The sequence below is a fragment of the Grus americana genome, chromosome 6 (assembly GCF_028858705.1).
Source record: "Grus americana isolate bGruAme1 chromosome 6, bGruAme1.mat, whole genome shotgun sequence".
NCBI classification, from domain to species: Eukaryota; Metazoa; Chordata; class Aves; order Gruiformes; family Gruidae; genus Grus; species Grus americana.
The window spans coordinates 5666854-5689448 of NC_072857.1; the positions used below are offsets into that span (position 1 = coordinate 5666854).

General features: G+C 40.9%; 1 protein-coding gene across 7 annotated transcripts in view; it reads left to right on the forward strand.

Annotated features, from left to right (window-relative positions):
- Positions 1–22595, forward strand: part of LRP1B (LDL receptor related protein 1B) — a 738176-nt gene that overhangs the window by 93654 nt on the left and 621927 nt on the right. The gene's annotated exons all lie outside the window — the stretch shown is intronic.

Here is a 22595-nt window from a genome sequence, read left to right on the forward strand (position 1 = left end):
TTCCAACCCAAACATTCTGTGATTCTATGATATATTTCAGATGCATCTCTTTTCCTCTGCCCTCCTATTTCCCATTAGTTCTCACAATAACATGTGTTGATTGTTCTTTACTGGTAGTGCCAAAATCACCCTGGCAGTACATCAGCTATTTCCCTGAGGAAATGCATTACTTCTTCCAGGAAGAGAGGAAGGTAGGAAAAAAGGGTTATATTTCCATTATATTTCTAAACCAATCTAAATTATCTGCTTCAGTACCTGTGTAGACAGTACAGCAGAACAGTCAGAGTCAAACCTGTTTTCTGTTGTTTCAGAAATTTTCCATTTTTGTGCATCTTGGTCATTTCTTTAAGTGACAAAACTTCTGCAAAAACCGTCACACAAAATCCCTCTATTTCTCCATTTTGTGCGATCGGAAAGATTTGATACATAAACACTGTTTCATCCTGAAACTGTACTAATCCACACATTATTAATTTCAGTGTTTCCTCAATCCTACTTAGGATGACTTTGGTAGAGATCCTCTGGCTGTTATTCGACACGCTTATCCTGCTAATATTTTCATGATTATCCCATTCTCTCTCTTTTGGATGAGAATTAGGATTTATTCTTCCACTACTCTGGAACCTTCTCACCCTTTCAAATATCCCAGGGGGATCTTTCATAATTCAGTTACTGTTCCTCCGCAGCTCTGGCTGTGAAAGCTCAGGCAAAGCTGCTTAGCAAATAAGTGAGATCACTTTAGAAAAAAAAAAATGCTGGATTCACCAAGCTTTTATGTTTGACATATCAGTACCACACGTCGTTTTACTGGGGTCTCCAGTGCCTTCGCTTCCTCCTAGCATCTGCGTCAGCAAAAATGGGTTGTCAACCAAAAAATGGCATAAGCTATGTATCATGGCCTTTGCTTTCTATCGATATATTTGTAAAGTCTTTTAGTGCGTTTCTGTTTTATTTCCTGTGAGATGTTTTTAGCACTTACCCTGTTTAATACCCTCTGAGTGTTCAGAACACAACCCCTTTACATCAGAAAAGGTTTATAACTAAGCCCAAGAAGTGAAATGTTACCATCTTTCCACAGTGGAGTGGCAAGTCCTCGGACCAGGACAATGCCTGGAAGTCATTAGTGGGGATGGAAGTGGGAAGACTACTGCTTTTATTCCGCGCTTTCTGGCACAATGAATGATATTATAAAGCCTCCGACCATCGCCCCAACAACCTACAATGTTTTGCCACTCTTTCATGTTCAAACAGTGCAACTGATGCTGCCCATAGAAGCAGTATCCTCCTCTGCAGATGCAGAAGTAAAGGAATCCCAGGAATATCCATGGAAACTCAGAACAATTAAGGTCCATATGATAACTGAGTCCTAGCCAGCGCGCCTCGGTTGGTGGAGAGCCCGTCTGAAACATAGGGATGAAAAAGCACTAAAAAGCCATAATTAGTTCATGTTGCTGGTTCATCACTAAAATTGCTAAACGCATTCATCATCGGGATACATTTATTTTAAAAAATGGACACATGCTTTTTGCTGCGACGCCGTTAGACCATTTACAAAAGTCAGAATGGTTGTACATTGCGTTAATGTGTTACTGGAATAAAATGATGCTGCACATTTAGCGCTGGATTATGTGGAGAGCAGCCAATACTTGTAGCATTGATTACAAGGTCTATGCCTAAGTAGTTCTCTTCCTGATTTATGAGCAATGTATTATCATTCGTTGAGTGACAGAGTAAGCTACTAGATTTGTTAATTGGACAGTAAACCACACTTTCATTCTCATGTTACAGTGTTTTTCATTAAAAAAGAGACATATCTAATGTTTAATGAAACGCTTAAATAAATAGATGGATACAGAAGTGTTGAATATAGACTCAGCTTGTTTCAGCAGAAGGGAGTAGTGTACAGCGTATTTATTAATTAGTCTGGCGAAATGTAATTAAAGGGCTCTAAACTCTGCGAGGAAGTTAACCAGCCCTGTAATAAATACCAATTTATAGGTACAGTAGGTCAGCTAGTATTAAGTAAAGAGGTAGCCTGCATAGAAACTCATTTTTACTATGGAGACAATATAAATAAGTTATCATGAAAAATACAGCTGACCTTGCAAATTCAAAGGCAGCAGATTGCAATGTTTTCACAAGTTCACGTAGTTTTTTATCTCCTAGCAACTGTATGTCATTTACATATTTTACCACATCGAACATCTTAAAGAGATTTTCTGATGGCTGTTGTCGGAAAAAAGTCATTGTAGTGTGGTTCCTGGAAGACTGTTGTTTTTTATAACTGTGCTTAAAGTCTTTATGGGAAGCTCTGAAGCTACATAAGAGATTTCGGTGTAGGGATTTGATATTACAAGCACTTTCAGTTATTTTGTGGTGTTTACAAAAACACTGGGGTCTGAGTTCAGGACCTGGTGCAGCTCCTGCCGACATCAGTCTGAGATGCACCACTATAAAGTGTACATATATATATATGTATGTATATGAAATATGTATATATATAATTATATATATAGACATTAAAAAAGTGTATAAAAATATATATAAAAAGTGTAAGTTTTTCTTCACTACTTTGTCAGCAGAGTTCTGCTCATTAATTATCTTATGGCTTCTGCAATAGCAGGACTTGAGTTGACACACAGGGCTCCCAGCAGTGGCGAGGGCCGAGGTCTGACACACGTAGTGGTGTTTCTGTCTGAAAGGTTAGACATGAATTAGGCTATACATTTTTAGTTGTGTAGGAAATGTTTGCGTTCTTGTTCCAGTGATGGTAATAGATGGATAAATTACAGAAGACCATGTAAAAGGCCTGTTCTTTTCCACGCCGATGCCAGGAAAATACTGGGTCTAGATGCAGGCTTCATCCAAAATACATGAGGAGAACTGAAAGTTTGTTGCTGTATTGTCCATCCAGTCTTCTCATTCCTGTAGGTGAGATGCAGAAAGACTCCTTACAGGACTTGAGCTACTGTGATGAAATAAGGCGGGATAGACCCTCTCTCGCTGTAGCATATGGAAAATCATTGGAGCTCATTTGAGCCTCATCACCTGAGCCCATGAAATCACAAGCACTCCGCTCAGAGGTAGATGTGACAAGAGATGAACTCAATGGCTAAAAACCTCATTCGCTCACAGAGAGAAATGTTAGGGAATTTCAAAGCAGATCTTACATTTGCAGAAGTTTGTCCGCTGACCGAGGGCTGTACCTCCAAATGAAGTGAACAGGAGAGTGAAGATGCCGATAGCCAAGCTGGTGTCAGGCTGGCATCACTTGCAGAGTGCCAGGGAAACAACTCGGGATTCAGCTTTATGGAATGAGACGCAGGCGTTTCAACGCCGAGCTCTGGCTTTTCCCTGCGATACGCACTGTGCTGTCCCGCTGGAAATCACCCCAGGCTGATCCGCTGGCACAGTCTATCCAGAATTACTCCTTACGTGATCAGTAACTTAACAGTGAGCCTAAGACGTGAGTATGGCACCTGCCCTGCCATTAGGAGTTTAGTTGTGGTTGCTATAAATCGCTTTTCAGTCCCACCAATTTTCTATCAATGTAATTGATAGTGTGCTCGTTCCTCTATCCCGGCAATTTTGTGTAATCAATTATAGCACCCCAGTCAGAGCAGTTGCTGTGTGAAATTTGTGAGATGACACAGACCTCATGCAAGCTGTACAAAATTACCAATTATGGAACTACACAATCTTTCCTAGGATGCCATAAAGTGTCATTATTTACCCTAGAAAGAGAATGTCTAAACAGATCGGTTTCTCATCAGATGCCATTGCTCAGGGATCTGAAAAATATGGAAATGCCTGAGTTTAAATCATCCGTACGCCTGAAACAGCATAAGAAATTAGTTTCTTGAGCTATTTTTATGTTTTTCTAGCTTACAGCTAAATCATGTATTATGGTGAATCATTAACTACTGACTTTTATAGCTAATCCTTATATAGCCCATTTTTAGCTTCGATGATATTTTTGAAATACAAGATTTTATAGACTACAGAAATGCATCAGACAATGCAATTATCTGTTTTCAACATGTCTCCAAGTTTAGTCTTTCTCTGAAGAAAATATATAGAGAGGCTGACCTTTATTTATAGTGTGCTTTGTACTGTACTTTGATTCCTTCTATAGCCTCACCTTCATGGGGAGTGATTTTCCCATCATTTGGGAGAGATGCACAATTCAATTCCTACTACACATAAAATCCCCGCCGATTTGCTGCGCGGACCGAAATAGCCTACATCTGCAATACCAAGTGCTCTGCATTCATCCCCTGTCACCGGGGAGGGGACAAATCAGTTCAAACTGATTCCTGTCAGGATAAGATTGGAGGGACATATCTGCTTGCTACATTTCAGTTGAGAGCAAGTCAGGCCTTTAAACTCAAATGCAAGTTCTCCTGTAATTTCTTTGTACGGAAATGCGGATAATCAAATCTTTTTCTTGCCAGAGACAATGTAATTTTATGCTTTGATTTATTCTGAAGCATTCGATTTGTGGTTCTCCCTAGTCCCGAAGAGTCCTGTTGGAATTGAATAAAGCAGTGGATAACATCCCAATGAGAGTTTTCTGCAGGGAAATAAAATAAATAAAGGAAACTCTGCCAGAAAGAGATCTTTGATGGAACCTGGGGCTCGTAGGTGTTTTAGCACATGTAACTCTTGGTGACAGTGACAAAATACAGACATAACTGAGGATGTAAATAGACAAGTATGTGGGTTTAACTCCATATGTGTATAAACTCAAACTACAGAGAGATACAGGAGCCTCAGTTGGGTCCACATGAGCTCCACGGGGTGTGGGACCTCCTTATGCTGCCAGCAGAAAATGCCTGGCATGGCCAAAGGTTGAAGCCTGGGTCTCCTGCTGAGAGCTGTTCTTTTGCATAGCATACGGAAACGGTTAGTAAAATAAAAAGGGAAAGGAGTGTGGGAGAGCAGGAGTGAGACTGACGGTGCAGGTAGCACCTTCATACCTGGATGTGGGGAACAAGGACAGCTGGGACACAGCATGGTCTGGTGCTCCCAGACCTCAGATTGCACTGGGACCTGTCTGAGCTGCAGGAGACACTTGATAAAACAAGAAAACTAACAATAGCGTGCTCTGGGGAGAGAGGTTCATGCTAAAAATGGACAACGTGCTGGCCCTGCAGCAGGGCAGGGCAGCAGTGAGGCAGGGAGCGAAAGCTGGCAGGGCACTGGTACTTTGTGAGATACAGACATCAGAGAGTCCAAGGGGATTTTGTCCAAATCCTGCTTAAATTTCTCTTTTGAATCTACCTTCCAGACAGAAAAGGACCAGTAAAAGTATGCCGGAAAATATAGCTGTGTTTTTGGTTGCTCCCTTCTGAAGAACCTCTCGGCATTACTCACGACTCAGTTCGTTCTTTTCATTATCTTTAGAAACGCTTCACAATATTTTATTTTCTAATGAAAATGAAAAGACCCCTTGGCAGTTCAGACAGTTATATATTAATATTGAATTATTTGATTTAGATTGATAAATAGAGATGCTTGGTTAAACTTCAGTTACCTGAAACAAAATTGTTTCCATTTCTCAAGGAAATGCTGGCAAAAAATCAAACTCTATGTAAACTTCATTTACCTGGAAACTTCACAAGTAGCTCTGCTTTCAGCTGAGTTCCTGGGGTTCATATCTAGGGTTTGTTCAGGATTAATCTAAGGCTGTACGTACATGATACTGTTGTATCTCCTTCTCCGTGCCGACACCACTACAGGTTCCTGTGAGGTAGTCAGGGAACCAAGGGATCGATCTGTTTGAATCCAGCAAAAGAAAGAAAGAAAGAAAAGAGAATATTAAAAAAAAAAAAAAAAAAGGAAAAAGAAGATTTCAGCTGGGAAAGCTGCTGGATGTGGCTGGTTGCAGAGAATGGGAGTCTGGAGCTGGAGGCAGGAGCGGGAGGAGCCGGGGAGCTGCAGGGATCCAGGTTGGACTGGGATGAAGGTTAAACTGTGTCCTCAGACTGGGAACGGGATGGAGGGCACAGGAGTTGGGTGAGACGTGCTGGGTTCACGTCACTTGTGGTAGCTGATGCTAAAGAGATGCCAACTCACCTGTGCGGTGGTGCCCAGGTCTTGCTGGGCCAGTTCTCAAAAAGGTAATAAATGGATCCAAAAAAGAGAAAAAAGAAAAATTGACTCATGCCGAAGCTGAGGTTTTAATCTTTTTGAGGTGGAGGATGTAAAACTAATAAAAAAGGAGAGTTTTGAGCTTAATTTAAAGATAAGCTTCATCATAAGCACTTGCCTTGCCACGTAAAGGTAAGGCAGGCAATTCATTCTCGTATGCAGAAGCACCAGCAAGGCTGGGAGCGTTATGCAGTAGATGGTGGGTAATGATGCTTTGAGGGAGAGAATATAACATTTTTGAATTTTTCAGAGCTCTCCTTTTTGTTCTTTGTGGGTAGGAAAACAATTAGACTTACAAAGCTCTGATGAGGCGCTAGGATGGGCAGCGACATATCAAATGCCTTTTCTCACGGGGAGGTTAAAGCACTGTGGGTAAACTTTTAAATAAACAGAAGATTTATTCACAGTAGTTGGGTGCCTTTCTTCCAAACTGAAGGCATCCTTTTAATAAAAATTACCCGGTTTCCCCTTCCCCTGCTGCCTCCGAGGGCGTGCGTCCGCAGGGGCGAGCGCGGGGAGCGCGTTCCCGCTGGCTTTGGATGCCTCACAAGTCTTTCTGTGTGTGCCTTAATAGCCTTCCGAGGGAACTGAAGTCTCATTTTGTGCGACTCTGAATTTAAATCCAGGTCACAGAGATGTTAAATAGCAAATGACACATTTACTGTGCCACCCAGCTGCCTTCTGTAATGCAGCAGGAATGCTTTCTGAGCAGGGACAGTATGCCAATATTAACTTACATACAGGTTGTTTTGTTGTGGATGCTAATGTTAAAAAATAAGGGGAAAAAAAGAAAGAGATGCTGCTTACATTTAAATAGCTACTTATTCCCTTTGCACCTTCTCTCCTGAAGTGTTAATGCTCTTTTCTGACTCGAAGAATTCCTAAAACACTAGTTCTTTTCGGTTCAGACCTTGACATTTATGTTTATTATACCAAAAAAACGATTCTGGTTTCCAGGTCACCAGAAATCAAGATGATACTGTCAATATGCTATTCTAACTCCTGCGCTTAGTTAAAAACCCAAATTACCTCTTCGGTTTATGGTACTGTCTGTAATATTCTCCTTTTGTAAAGGCACATACTTTATTTCTCAGGGAGGAAAGCAGTTTGTCAGAGGCTGCTGCATTATTGCAGCCTTACGAGCAAATAATGAAGTTGGACACCTGCACTCTGTACAAAAAGGCTTTTATCAGGCAGATGGAGAATGTGCTCCAGGGCATCAAAAAGGCTCATCGCAAAATCGAAAAGATGGGGATATTGGGGTATTCGCTACACAGATGTCCTTTCTGGAATAGTATTACAAAATACATACTCAAACAGCAGCTAAATTGACTTTTGACCAATAGATGGAGACAAAAAGTGTTTTTCTTCATTAACCTCTTCAGTTCATTCCTACTGAGCAGGTCAGTTTACTGGCAGTTCCCTCTCTGGTAGCGAGTTTGTTCAAAGCAGATGAGTTTCTTTCTCTCTCTCTCTCTCTCTCTTTTTTTTCCTGAATAAATATTATCAGAGAGGGATTTAGCTCTGCTGAGTGCTTTCTCAAGCACCACAGTTTGTTTTCCCTGAGTTCTTGATGCTGTTCTGATGCTGTGGAAGAGCTTTTCAGCTTCAGAATTTCAGGTTTACTTCAATTTTTTTTAACGTCATACGGACACTTGCTGAACTTCAAGTATGGCAGTCTCTATCTTGCTAAGATTAGGAAATTTTTTTTGCAAACCCTAGGGCCCAAAGCAGAGAAGGGAACCCTGCAGCCCCTGGGACCTGCAGCCAGCCTCCAGAAATGCTCTGAAGTTCACCAAGGTCACCATCACCCACCCCAGTGACATGTCCAAGCCTCTGAGCGTAGGGCTCAGGAGATGCGTAGAAACCCGTAATGACCTGGTACGGGATGCTGGAGCATCTGACTTGAGCTTTCATCTTGTTAAGCATGTTTGTTCTGGAGCACCGCATATTTACTATGAATTTCACAGGTGTTTACTCCTAAATATGGAACAACTCAGCCACCGAATCCAAGAACATGCTTTACTTAACGGCTTCAGGCATTTCCATTGACTGTGGTGGTATTTTTCATGTGAGCACTTGAAAGCACAGATGTGTGTATGTATATGGGGGTGTGCATGTATATATATATCTATCTGTGAGATTTTAGCTACGGTTTAATATGCCAGGATTGAAGGTGGAAAACCTACTAGATGCTAATCCAGCAGTATCACCACTGCCTGCGTGTAAGAAATGTAGTTTTGCAGACTGGACTGGAGAAGATACCACACTTGGGAGAAATAGAAGCTCTAGCCTAAGTGTAGAGTTTTCTTCCAAAGGTCTTTTCCCGGTACACCTCCTCTACATTTCCCTGAATTAGGGGAATGTGGACAATAATTAGGCTTGCCTTCAGGTTTCTTCTCTGCTCATTTGCCAGTGTTTTTAATTTAAAAGTCAATCTTGTATTGCAACTTACCCTCTTCTGAATCTGTCTGCCTTCTAGGACTGAGTTACCCCAATATCTAAGGTAGACGTTTCTTCTTCCAGTCACCAGGTGCATGGGTTAACCTCTTTCTTCTTTCGTATATATTCTAATTGCCACATTTTTAAAACACATATTTATTCCCAAATCCTTGCTAAGCTCTGACACTGTTGTCCTATGAATCTAATATAGATAAATGTGTGCTAAGAAACAAAAACCAACACAAAAAACCCCAAGCCCCAGTAGTGTTCTGCCATCTGTTGATTATGTTTTGATATGCTGTAGTGCATCAGTACGTATTTTGATCCATGAATCTAAACATAATTTCAGTTTAGCTCTGATTTCCTCAAACCACAAACTACTGTGTTTAATTTATAAATTGCTTCTTATATATTCTGCTCATGGCTGGTGAATATAATTAACATTTTCTTGCGAAAAACCTGTACCTATAAATATCAAGGCCACGACACACACTATTAATTAAAAAAAAAATGATGGGGGTTGTTGGTTTTGCAAATATATAAATAGCCTTCCAAAAAATGTGTAATAAATGTTCACATCCCCTTTCTAATAAGTATAAATATATTTATTTTACGTTTATTAGGAAGGGGATGTGAGAATACCATAGTAGTATTTACATATTGCAGCAGGATCAAATTAATGAGACCTGGAATCACTGCTCAGTACTAAACAGCCTTTCCCATGCATGCAGCTGATTTCAGTCCTGAAGGAGGTGTGTAAGAAGTTTGCATTAACATATAATTTCCGACCTAGGATCAAGGCAGTCTCACGTCTGCACCCTTTCACTGTTGCTTACTTCTCCTTGACAAAACATACTCCATTGGCTTTGAAATAATGTTTGTCTTTGGACCCATTAGGAGTAATCTTTAAACTGAAAGGTAATCGGTTAAAAATTTGTTGGGAGTTTTGAATCTTTTGAGTGACAGCAAATTGTAAATCCTCAGCATTGGTCCATCTCAAACGAACCATCAGAAAATGGACTTTGATTAAAACCATACAAGCCAGAGGTTAAATTTCAGTGCAGTCTTCTGTCTGTTCACAGTTTGGAAAATAAACCAACTCACTTCAGGAAATTTGAGAAAGTAAAGCTGGAAATAATCTGTGCAAAACGGGTTATAATCTGGCCCTTTGAGTGCATTTGTGAAAAACTCTCTGTGGCTGTGGTGCAAGTCAGGTGTTAGTGCTGCTCCTCTCTTCTAGCTGCTCCTGGTTTCTTTGGGGTTTTTTAGGATTGTCTCCTTGCCCTGTTTTCCAAGACTTTGATCCCAGTATCTATAGGAATTCCCTGGGCAGCTAATATGGAAAATTTACTTCTTACTGCGCATCTTTACATAATTAAACAAACATGCGAGGTTTAAACACAGAGACCCAGTTTTGGAAACTTAATGTACAAACAAGCAACAAAAGTCATTTAAACACCACTGTGTTTTTAATTGCCCAGTTACTATTGATCTTCTCAGGCTTTGGTGGTGGTGCAGCAGCAGCGTCATGCTCTCCTGCTGCCTGAGGATGTAAGTTTGGGAGGATGAAGCAATTTCAAGTGTCATTTGGACTCTTGCTCCTGGGGCTGCATTTTCTTCTTTTCTCCCTGGCGAGGAGTTCTGATAGATTTTCTTCTTTTCTTGGCTAGATGGCAGATCCTTGAGACCTTTATTCTCTGGCATGCACAAACAAGGCTTTTCTTCACTATGAAATATTCATAGAATAAAACACTTACAAAGATGTTAAAGGACAAATAGCATTTAGTCCTGGTTCCCACCCTTCCACCAATTCATTTAACCCCACAAAGATGAAATTCTGTTGGGAGTTAACATAGAGCAGTGACTCAGAAATAAGGTAATGATGAGCTTCAGAATGGGTTGGAGTAAGCATGCAGACTGTGAAGCTGCTCATAATTTAGCTCTGAGAACATAAGGGGTTTATTTAAAAATACATTTTGCTGCAGGTAAACATGATAGGCTGATCTTGAGCAATGTGAAGTTTTAGCTCATTTTCTAACGTACCCTGCACCCAATTTTCTGTGTGTTATTGCGCCAAGCTAAATTTGGCCATGAACAAGCCCAGATCAACTGGTGATTCGATTTGGACAAGAAAATTAATTTTTATTGGGATTTTGGGTTTATTTGAACCCACTAAAGAGAGGGTAGCCCTATGTTTCACCTTGATTAAAGGAAGAAAAAAGTCTGGTATTACACAATTACACCAAAAGTGACATTATGATTTATTGTGTCAAACCTTTCCTTCTTCTTACAGCATCACAAAGGTCAGTGACAAAACAAGTCTGCTGCATAAGATCGAGAAAGAAACTGGTAGTGTGAATAAAAGCCAGGAATGTAATTTTTAATTTTCAATATCCCTGCTTTTGTGGCGAGGAGCCAGACCGTAACATTTCACTTGCCTTTAAAAAATGATACGCAATGGTTTTTTCAAAGCAGTCCAGTTGAGCTCCCTGGAGAATTGGGGTCAGGGCTAGAACTGTAGTTAAGGGGATGTTAGAAAAAAATATTTGCAAACTTTCTTGTATGACATAACCTGCTCTGATGGGATCCCAATGTTTAATTTTTATGCAATTTTATGGCAAAAAGGTGAAAGACGTTTCTTAGAAAAACTTGCAGTGGCACACATTGACATTGCCCTGTTATGTCATGCAAATTCTTTCTACTTCTTCAAACTCATCGTGCAATTAGAAAGCAGAAAGAATGGCAGACGCCTGAGCTAATAAATTTTGTAAATCAATATTATATATAAATAGCAGAAGAAATAAACAGTAAACATCCAGAAGTCTTAAGATATTTGGCCAGCCAGTGTTGCTGTTGAGTTTCTTCTGAACTGAATTTCTCAGTTGTTCTTAAGACTAATAGTAGTATGATTTTACTACAGTCTTAACGACACTTTACAAAGAATTACAGAAGACTTTTGATCATTAAATAACTCACTTTGATTACTTTTTCCCACCTGTAATGGTAAATATGATTATCTTTAATGCGAAGACCCTGTCTCTGGGATGGAGAGCAACTCAGTTCTCATACCGTCATACCAATCTTTCAAAGTGTTTGATAAAGTGGCATCTTCACACGCTGGACATCGGAGCACGCTAAGAACATACGCAAAAGATCGCTGAGGTTAATAGTGATTTTTCAGCTGACTGCAGCAATCTCTGATGTAGTTGTAAATATTTAACTAAATTTTCAAAAGCTGTTGTTTCTGCAGGTTAGGTTCAGAAACCACAGTGCAGAAAGAGTGAAACTAGTCAAATAAACCGATTGGTCTACAAAAACAAGCAATCAGCAAAGTGCTAGAAAATCCCATTTTGGCAAGAAAACACTCCAGCTTTGTTCTTCTGGTGTTACGATGTTATGAAGAGCCCTCAACAGAGCTATAAATTTGTGTTACATGAAAGTTTATCTGGTGACCTCTATGCACGTTGTGTATAATTTAAAACACTATACATGCTCTCTCTTTTCTTGCACATTTGTTACTTCGCCTCTCCTGGTCTCTTTTTACAGGAGGTCTCCGTTTCATACAGGCTTCAGATAAATTAAAACAAACATCTCTACAGACAGTGTTATTTCAGTTTATATGACATATACCACTTTACCACAGATTGCCTGTGGTGCAGAAATCTGTTACTCATGGTAACGAGTTCCTGTGTCCAAGACTTTAATCTGTTTTTTTTTTTTTTTTAAATTGATTTAAACCACGGTAAAAATGCTTTATGAGGTTTACAAAGTCTTTTCACTAGTTTAGCTAGATTAATTTAAAATCATGCTAAGTCAAATAACAACTTGGGGTAGATAAACCCTTATTCTTTTCCTTTCTCTTTCACATGTCCCTTGTTCTTATAATCTCTTATGACATATATATATTACATGACATGTTTTGATATAATTTAACAACAAGAACTTTGGAGCTCTTTACCCGGCAGCTGCGGGAGATGGCCAGGTTTTTGAAAGAAGATAGTTGCAACTCGCTGTTGTAAAAATAGTACTTATTATAGTACCTAAAGCTCATGGCAACTAACCACATGCCCAGTCAGCTAAATGGCTAGGAAACATCTCAGTTGTTGAAACCCAAAACACAGTGCTCTAAATTTTGTTCTTGTTATGGTAACTGGGTGTAACTGGGTTGACTTCAGTAATACCACGTTTGGGAATGAAAATAGGTTGGTTCCATAATAATATACTTACACAACTCCACGATCTGTGGACAGAAACTTGATGTAGAAAGTTCACATGATATTTGCACATATCGAGTCAGTGCGTATGTGATGGGAAGAACGTGTCTGCAATAATTACTGAATCTCTCATGTAGTGATGATGATGGCTACAAAATCATTGTAGGCTGACTAGGTCAGATTGGTAATCCTGCATTGCATCAATTATGTGGTACAGGTGAGTGGGATGGATTAGCACCCCTGGATTAGCATCCCTGTCTTCTTTTGGAGCTTCTAAAACCAGCCTGATGCCCCTAGCAAAAATGAATACAATGGTATTACCCAAACACTCCTCCTGGATTCAATCACTGTTCAAGTTAATAGTGAGGAAAAAAGGTTCAGAAAGACTCAGTGAAAAGACTAAACTCTTTTCCAGAAAAAAAAAAAAACAACCCTAAAACCCAAAAACAACAAACTTTTCAAAACTTCTTCAGTAGTGTCTCAACTCCAGGCTCTTTTGGTGGGATTCAATACGAGACTAACTTAAATGTCAGTATCTACATGCAGCCAACGTGTCTCATCTGCTGCGCCAGTGGAGACCCGATCGATAAAGCCAATGAACCCTGGGGAGTGGCTGGGCTCCGGCTCCCCGTCACGTTGCTCTGCAAATTCCTCTGCCTGCATGCACTGGATCTCCGGTGGCGATGGGTTTTTAGGCATCTGGCTCATACACCGGCATATGCATACTGGCATGGAAATTTAATCTTCTTGTACTGCAGCTTTCTTGCCATGACCTCAGTCAGTCATGCTATTTTTGAGCTTATAAACTTTTAACTCCATCTTAATGAAGTTGAGCTAGTAGAAGGTCCCATATAAATAATTTAATAATATGTCTGAATGAAATGACTGCTATCTAACTAGTAGAAATAACAGAAGTGATTAAATTAAATTCAATATACACATTAGCCACTGAACTACATAACCATAAAAGAAAGAAGAGTGTGGTCTAAAGAGTTGTCTCTTTTCCTCCCACAGCTTTATAATTATATCTTCAGGGAAATGCCACAGCTCAGCATTTAACGATCTGCCATCAGAGACATTTATGAGGAGATTTTCAGGGAAGTAGAGAGTTGATGGTATCTTTTTCACAAAAAAAGCAGTCATTGAATAGTCTGGCAATCATCTGCTGAGGGGAGCATTGATCTATATATTTACATATCATGTGAAGTTAATAATTGTAAGTTTTTCCCCCAAGAAAATCCACAACAAGGTCATGGTCTCCCAGGAGAAGTTGGAAAATAGAGCATAAATCTTGGACAATGTCAATCTGTCACTGCCCTACAGCAGTTTTGTATGGTTTGAAAGAGCACAGCTGGTCAGTTCAGGGACTCCGAACGTTTTCCGTGAGGGATGGCTCCAGCAAAACCCATCCCCTTTGCAGCGCTGAACCACAGGGTGTACTGGAAAAGGGGGAGACATTTGCAATGTAGGAAGCAGTGGAATGAAGTATTCATGCAGAACTAACAGATGGCACAGAGTAAACAAATGGAAAAATTAGCAAAATACTTTTCCTATTGCCAGACTGTAAATCAAAGTGAAATATCCTTTATAGCTGTAAGCTGGTATGGATAGTCAGATATTGTTACTTTTGAGGTGAAAACTAAAAGTCTGAATGAAGCCTGGTCTATTAAGTGCTCAGCATGAGTAACTTCCAACATAAATACACATGTAATTTTCCCAAATGGACAAGAAAAAGTCCAGGTTGTGGCTGTCAAATATTTCTTAGACATTTCAAAACATGGCTTGTATAACTGCTCATCTCTCCAAGGAGATTAGATTGTCCAAACAGATTGTGAGATGCAGGAAAAGATCAAGTACCCTTAAGAAGACAAACTTAAACAGATCTGTGAGTGCATTTATTTGACTGACCGAAACACTCAATAAGAGTTGAAGAAGTCTCTTTAATTAAGTTACATGCACTCCTAATCTAGTGAGATGGGGATTTCCGAGACGATATTGTCAGATTCTAAGTGAGGTGGTAACAACATCTACTGCTTTGTCATTCGTAGTGACCATTTATCACTTGCATTTGTCCCAGCATAGGCGGTCAAATAAATAAATCACAACCATTTCTACTTAAAGCAAAAAGCAAAATACTGTATACTATTATGTTTTATCCATTTTTAAAGTGGTAGCTCCTACTGACCTCATTCATGGACTTGAACCTCACAGAGTAGTGCAGCCGTTTGTGTGAGAGTGGCAATAATATGCTTTTTTTGGTTTTGGGCATCCTCTGCTGCAGCCCATGAAGAGGAGAGCCCGTCATCTCTGCTGGGATTTTGCAAAGCAGGAAGTAACCAAAAAAGCTGGTTTAATTTCAAGCTCCATTAGACACAGTGTTTGCCAAATGGAAGAAGACCAAATTGGTTGGAAATCTTGTCCTGAGACCTCTATATTGGTATTAAAAGTAGGTAGTAATAAACAGAAATCACATAATATATCATTTGAATTATTTACTTGGAAATCACTTTGAGTCTTTTTTTTCTTTTTTTTTCTCGCAGAGCTGTAATTACTCTGGGAATATTGATTACAGAACTGTAGTATCAACCTGGGTTTTCCAGTACCAAGTTGTTGAGATCAGTATTTGAATGACTTAAAGATAATTAGACTGTGTGTATATATATGTGTATATATATACATATACACACACGCACACACTATGCACACTATATACACTATACACAAACACATAAACTTTCTCTCCTTTACTTTCCTTTGTCCTTCTTTTAAAATGTTGCAAATGCATGTGTAGCACTATATGATTTGTACACTGTAATTAGAGGAAGAAAACAGTATAATTAATAAAGAGTAAAGCTGATTTTAATCCAATCTATTATTTCTACCACGATGTTTAGTTTGAGTGGCAAGATTTATTCCTCACTCTGCATAGCGAAGTGCTTGTTTTCATGCAGAACTTTTCCCCCGGGAAGCTGTATGTTCACGTCTCATGAGATGCACTGCCGTTGCGATGTTGCTATGATGTTGTCCCACGAATGCTGTGTTATCACAGATGGTGGTGGGCTCCTGCCCATGAGTCAAGAGCCAGGTCCTGTTGAGTAGGGTGGTAGGTTTTACAATTTCACGTGTACGTTGAAGTGGTGAAGTCATGCTCAAGTTTTTAAGGTTGGAAGAAGTCACAGTACCCTAAAACATCTAGGAAAACGTGGCCTACAGAAAGTCATCTGCTCATTTTGCATCCAGCTCAAGTATTTGTAGAGGAAGTTCGGTAATTAATGTAAGAAATATCTCACTGACTGTAATAAGAAGTGGGTCGGGCCTCTGCTCTGATCTATCGGTTCAATTGATTCAGCAGCCAGAATGATTGATACGAAGGTATTGGAACCCAGTCCTGCAGTTTGGGCTGATAGTCATTAGCTGGGCGCACGGGCCCTGCCCCGTCATTTGTAGCCCTGCCAGGCCCGGGAGGAGCTGTCGGGCATCTCAACTGTACGGCTCCATTCTCCGCTTTTAAAGTTTTCCCCTCGAGAGCTATTACCAGAGTTGCCAGCAGAAGGTAGTGTGAAATATTAAAACTATCCTTAGTTTGGAACACAGGGACCCTCAAAAGGCGATAGCGATGCAGGATGTCGGGTCACATCGCTGTGAGGGAGAGGGGGCTCGGGCTGGAGGTGCTGCCGCAGGTGAGGCAGAGAAGATGAGCAGGAGAATTAAATCAATTTGATGGAACTGATTTAAGTTGAATCAAATTTAAAACGGATATATATTTGTGTGCTTGTTTGTTAGGAAAGATGGAATCAGTTCTCAAAGCCACCCTTGGGGGCTGCGCCGGCCGCCCACGCGCGGTGTTGATATGCAGTGCCAGCAGCAGGCTGCTGCGTCCCAGAGAGCTGGAGAGTGAATGTCAGCTCATTTAATCTTTGTCAGCTTGGTCCTCCCTCACTTCATCCTCTGAAAAGAAAGTTTAAAAGGATGCATTTAAAGAAATGTTTTCCAGATTCGCTCGAGGAAGTGTGCTTCTCGCTATCTCCCTGGTTTAGTTTAACCCTTTGCTCTCCAGGCGAGTGATTTCAGTCACCTCCAATGCCGGAGCTGAGCGGTTAGTTCTTGTTGATATTGGTACAGTGATTGCTCTGTAACTCAGGAGGAAAATACCTCTGTGTGTGTGCTGAGCAATGCTTAAAAAGGCAGGGTTTACCAGGAGGTAGCACATCCTGGGGCTTGCTATAATTGGAGCCGGACCCATCCTTATCTGTCACTCAAATTCTGTACATATATATATATGTATGTGTGCATGTATGTATAGATATACGTATGCCAGTATCTCTCTCTGTCTCTCTCCATGTATATCGAGGTTGTTAAGGAAAGAAATGGCTATGGTCTGACATAAAGAACTATTTTAAATAAATATTTTCACATCTGAGTTTAGCTGAAACAAGTGATTCTCAACTCTTTGCTGCTTAAAGATCTGGCTAGTCATTTTGAGAATGTGCTGAATATATTGGAGCGTTCGTAGAATCCTTTGGATGCTCTTTGTTGCTGCAGGAGGACAGGAGACTTTTACAGGCGGGGGAGAGCAGCTCGTATAGTCTTTCCTCCCGAAGCCTGCTCTCCTGTACCAGAGGTTTCTACTTCCCAGGGAGCGGAAGACGGCACACACTGCTCGGCTTTATTGCGAGGCACTGCACCAGCTGAAGAAATGGATCCACTCATTCAGGACAAGTAAGCAAATTCAGCTGGTTGATGAAAGGAAGCCTAGACAACGGTGTTCAAACACTGTTCCCATTTCCTCCCACCCCCCCACCCCCCAGATGTCTGGTTTCAGTTTTAAAACATAATAACATTTCATTAAGGAGCCATAGCAACCCTTCCCTAATTTGTGAAGAGTACATCGTGAGCTACATTCTGTACTTATCAACATTTGAGCACTTTAGATCTTGTTTCATCTCATTAGTGGATGTTTATGGGACCTGAGGGTTTCAGCACTCTCTGACTCATTAGTCAGCCTGTGGTGGTGCAGGTTATATACTACGAGAAACGATTTCCCCAGCCTTTAAATGCTCACACAACCTTCAACAGAAGTTCAGTCGGAAATGTTTTCTCACATTAAACCGTCAGTCAGAAAGGATTGTGCCAAGGTGTGGGTTTATTTTAAAAAAAACAACACACCACTTGGTATAACACCTTGTATATCAAAGTCATATTGTGCTCGGTCGCAGACAGCTGCACCACCGAAGAGATGTAATTTCAAAGGGCTGAATATTTAAATTGCTGACTTTGGAAAATTTAGCCATGGGATGGCATTTACAGGAAACAGCAAATCAGAAGAATGTGTCGTGTTGGAAGTTGTTTGGTGTTAACATCAGAAAGAGTAGGAAACCTGTTTTCCCACTCATTTACTGCACCGAAGCCTTTTTTTCCCCAAACGCTGCAGTTAACGTAGGTTTATGCATGATCTAATTTGTATGAAAATAAATGTTCTTTTTCCTCTACTAAATTTATTAAGCAGTGCACCATTTAGTAAACTGTCAGTAGCATCTGTTGGAGAAAGGCAAATAAAATACTGATGCAGGAGGAGGTAGTTTGTCCAGATTACCGGCATGTAGTTTCATGTACTGTGAAAAAATTCCCTGGGTGCATAATTTAATAGGAAATAATCCACCAGTCTGCTTTTTGTGGCTTTGTTTCTAATATTGCTTTTCTTCCCCATCATGATGTACAGTTTTCTCTGAAATGCACTAACAAATAGGAAAAACAAATACAAGTGTGAATTAACAGTGTGATGTAAATGACGGAGCAGGAAATGGCATCTTAAATTTGTTTACAATATGCTGCAAGTCAAAGCATTGGAAACTGCTTTATTAATAAGCAGTTGATAGTCATGTTAATTAGGAAATCACAGAAAAAAAATGTGCCGCTTGCGTGATAATTGCCTTATTAACACTGCATAGACTGTATCCATTTTTTCAAGGATTAATGTGGAAGTCAGATTCACATGTTGTGCTTTTGCAAAGATAGTAGGGATTCGCTTCGTTATAGGTGGAGCTCTGGTACTGTAATTGGAAGAAGATATCTGGTAAGGTCCTTGAAGTTCTCTGCCAAAATGGAAATGTGATGAAGATCAGTATCAGATCTTATCTGAAGAAATATTTCTGAATTTTACAGTTGCTACATGGCAAACTGTACTTACGGAATAATAACTTTACAAATTGGAAATCTCTAGACTCACTCATCAAGTATACCTACACAAGCATTGCATGAGTTTGCTACCAATCTTTTATGCATGACTCACTGTCTGTGTTGTGGTTTTGATGGGAAATGAAAAACTGAGAGCTCATTGAGGGGACTTGGATTTGAAAGAAAAAAAGCAATATTTTATTTCAAAAGGCTGAAGTAGTACAGATATAGGCACCTCCAATGATTTTCTTTCATGCCAACGATGTGGCCGAACAGTTTGTAGAACAGCAAGCTATTAAGTTCCAGCACGTCGTCCTCCGAGAGCCTCGCGCTGCTGAAGTTGTCAGAGGACACAGCAGCTCGGCCACAAAACCCACTCATGTGAGGCAGAGGCTGTCAGGGATGCTGCAGGAGGACATGCCGCAGCTCCAGCGTCGGGTCAGGGCACCGGGGCAGCACCAGCACTTGCTGCACCTGCGGCTTTCCCCTCGCTCATGTGAATCCGAAGTAATTTGCGGGTGCCAGATGGTTTACAAGAAGGTGAGACCGCTGCACTTATACGGTTTTCAGCAATTAGTTCAAGATGATGCCGGTAGTTGTGATGTGAGGACCCTGCTAATTGAAAACAGCCCAACGCGGTACCCGTGTGCCTGCCGGAGTGGCTGTGCTTAAGAGCCAGACGGCACTCAAGAACGTCTTCAAGCTCTAGTGCTTGTTCCGTTTTACCCATATTTCTTGATTCATTTCTTCAGCTGGAGAAGTTTCTGTACTTACACGAAGGGTAAAAGCTGTGTTCATAGAGCTGTTTGGCAACACAGCTTTCCAAGCTTGGGGTTTTTTTATAATGTCACTTGAAGCAAAGAGCTGGCTTTTCTGCTGTGCAGAACTGATACCTCTGTAGCAGGATGGCAGCACCTGCACACACCTGGGCTCATGCCATCACTGTATCTTCCATATACAGGTATCCAGGTGGTGGGCTTGAGATCAGTTTGAGAAGTCTGTGAGGAACCTTCTTGAATGGAAGCTGAAGGCTGGAGTCCTCTGGCAGGATTTGGGGATAAATGTGATTTTTCATGGTCAAGACATATGCTTGATAGGAACAATTGCAGCTCTGCCTGGAAGCAAAGCCTCCTCTTCCCATGGTGAGCTTGCAGCTCACTGGGGGGTCATGAGGCAAATGGGTTAAGGAAATAGTGAGCCAAGGTTTTGGGCACTGCTTTATCTGTAGACTTTTGCCCTGGGTTGCCACAGATTGTGCTGCAGCATTTTCTTCCAGCACAGGACAGTTTTGTCACTCTGACTTCATGGCCTGACATGACTCTTGCTTGGGTGATAAGCCTTGATGAACCGAGGGAAGGTGCTCTTCTCTGAAGTGTTTTGGGGCAAGAGCATTTGCTGCAAGAGCATGATTAAGCTGGAGAACTTACAGGGACTAAACATGAAATGCTGTCTTAAGCTTGCTCATCTCTTGTTAAGCTTCTTTCTCCGGGTCCTAGTGACATAGTCCTGGCTGTTTGTCAGGTATTTCCAGTAGTCCAGGACAAGTTAATAGAGTTACTTCAGGTCTTTATTAACTTCTTATATGCCTTCAGTTCCAGGGCACAGGCACCCTGGAATTGCTGCTTTTGAAGGCTGTTTTGAGGACTTTTCTTAGGCCAATACCCTGTGTGAGTGGAGTCTTTAGTCCTAGGCAGCAGCCACTGATTTTTACTCTTCATGTTGATAAGTTGTGTCACCTGATGACTCAGTGGGGGATCTTCTCTCTTCATCTGTGCTGGCTTCCTCTTCTCCCCAAAATCATACCCATCTCCCTCACTGTCCTTTGTTGTCTTGCTCTTCTTGCTCTGTCCCTGCTGTGTGCCCTGCGGAGTCTAGGCCGAGGAGATGTCACCATCACACGCCTGGAGAATCACAGCAGGAATGTGCAGGATATACTCCAGGTCTGTCATGCTGGTGGCTTTTGGGAAGACAGGGGCTATCCCGGCATCTTGAGGTGTCCAGGTGGGAGAAACCAGTAGGACATGGTGGACCATGCTGAGCCATGCTGGGCCATGCTGAGCCATGCTGAACTGTGCTGGACCATGCTGGTAGTCAGCACCATCTCCCCATCGCAGAGAATCCCGCTGCTGGACTTCTGCTAGGAAAGACTCATAACTCCTTCAGAAATACTAATAAAAAATATCTTTGAGGGTAAATTTGTCACAGATTTCCACAATAAAAGCATTACTTCGAATCTAAAATCAAATTTAAATGTGCTTTTGCACAGTCTACCTTCTTATGAAGCATATGTCCTTGGCTATGGTCCATCCAGTGTAGCATCCTGGCTGTGGCCTCAGATTTGATTAAGTAGATCACTTACATCTTCTTTACTATATAGCTGGACCACAGCTCAGTAGACACTGAAGCGTTTTATTAAAGTCAGAGACATGTAAAAATGTACTGCTGAACTGCCGTAGACAAAGTTCCTTGGTGAACTGGAGAATGAAGAAGAAGGAGTTGCTTCAGGGGTCTGATTCACCACTCCGCTATGATTCAGTGAAATTACTGGAGTCACAGAGATGTCAGAGTGGGGTGGCACGGCACTGAAACTGGTCCCTTGCCTTGCACTTAGAAACACAGGCTCTGCATTTTCCAGTTGCTTTATGATTTTACCACGTCAATGCTGAGCAAGGGGAACGGGCGCAGATCTCATTTCCTGTTGTTATCAATAATGGTGACAGTTCATAACTCCCTAGTGAGTTAGATAATATTTTCGCTCATTTTTTACTTTTATATAAATGAACAAAAAGGACTAGCAATAAGCGCACGGTAGTCAAGAGCATCCTGATGCTCCCCACATGCAAAATCTATACAGTGATGGCAGTAATAATAACAAGTGAATATTCCAGTTTAAATTCACTTTTTACTTTGGTCTGGCTCACCTACATGGCAAAAAATACTTCTAGCTATGAGATAGATGGCACTTTTTATAAAGATACAGGGAAAACCAGTAATTGTTCCAGTCAACGATGACATTTGTCATATCCCTTTTTGTGAATTCAGTCTCTTTACTGGTTCAAAGTATTGTTTGTGAAGCTCTTGATGTCTGACACATTGATTTGTCCGTGTAAAAAGCAGAAATACCTAACATTTACCAAAGAACAGTTTCCCAGCGGGTGTCCAAGCTGGAGGTCCTTCTGGGGCTCATGGTGAGGGTTTCGTTAGCTGTAACCTAGAGGACATATGGAGGGGGATACAGGAGGCTGCATTTTGGCTTCATCCTGCCACATCCATCCCAGGAACTGGGAAGTGCTACCAGGGTCCCGCGTCCAAGCAAAACGTTAGGGATTACATCCGCCTCTTTCAGCACCAGCTCCCATAGTCCCTTATGGAGAACATTGCTTGTATAAGGCACTATCAGGTTAAAAAAACCCACAAACCAATATATAAATGTTGTGATTTTGATTTAATAATGTAACTGACACATTTGCTGTTTAATATCCTATTCCACACTGAACAAAGTCCCCAGACTCATCATGAACTGTTTATCTAAAGTAATAGCAAAATACATTATTTTCTGTTTTACAGGTCTATAAAGCAGATATTAGCTGATTTTAAAATACATGTACTTCA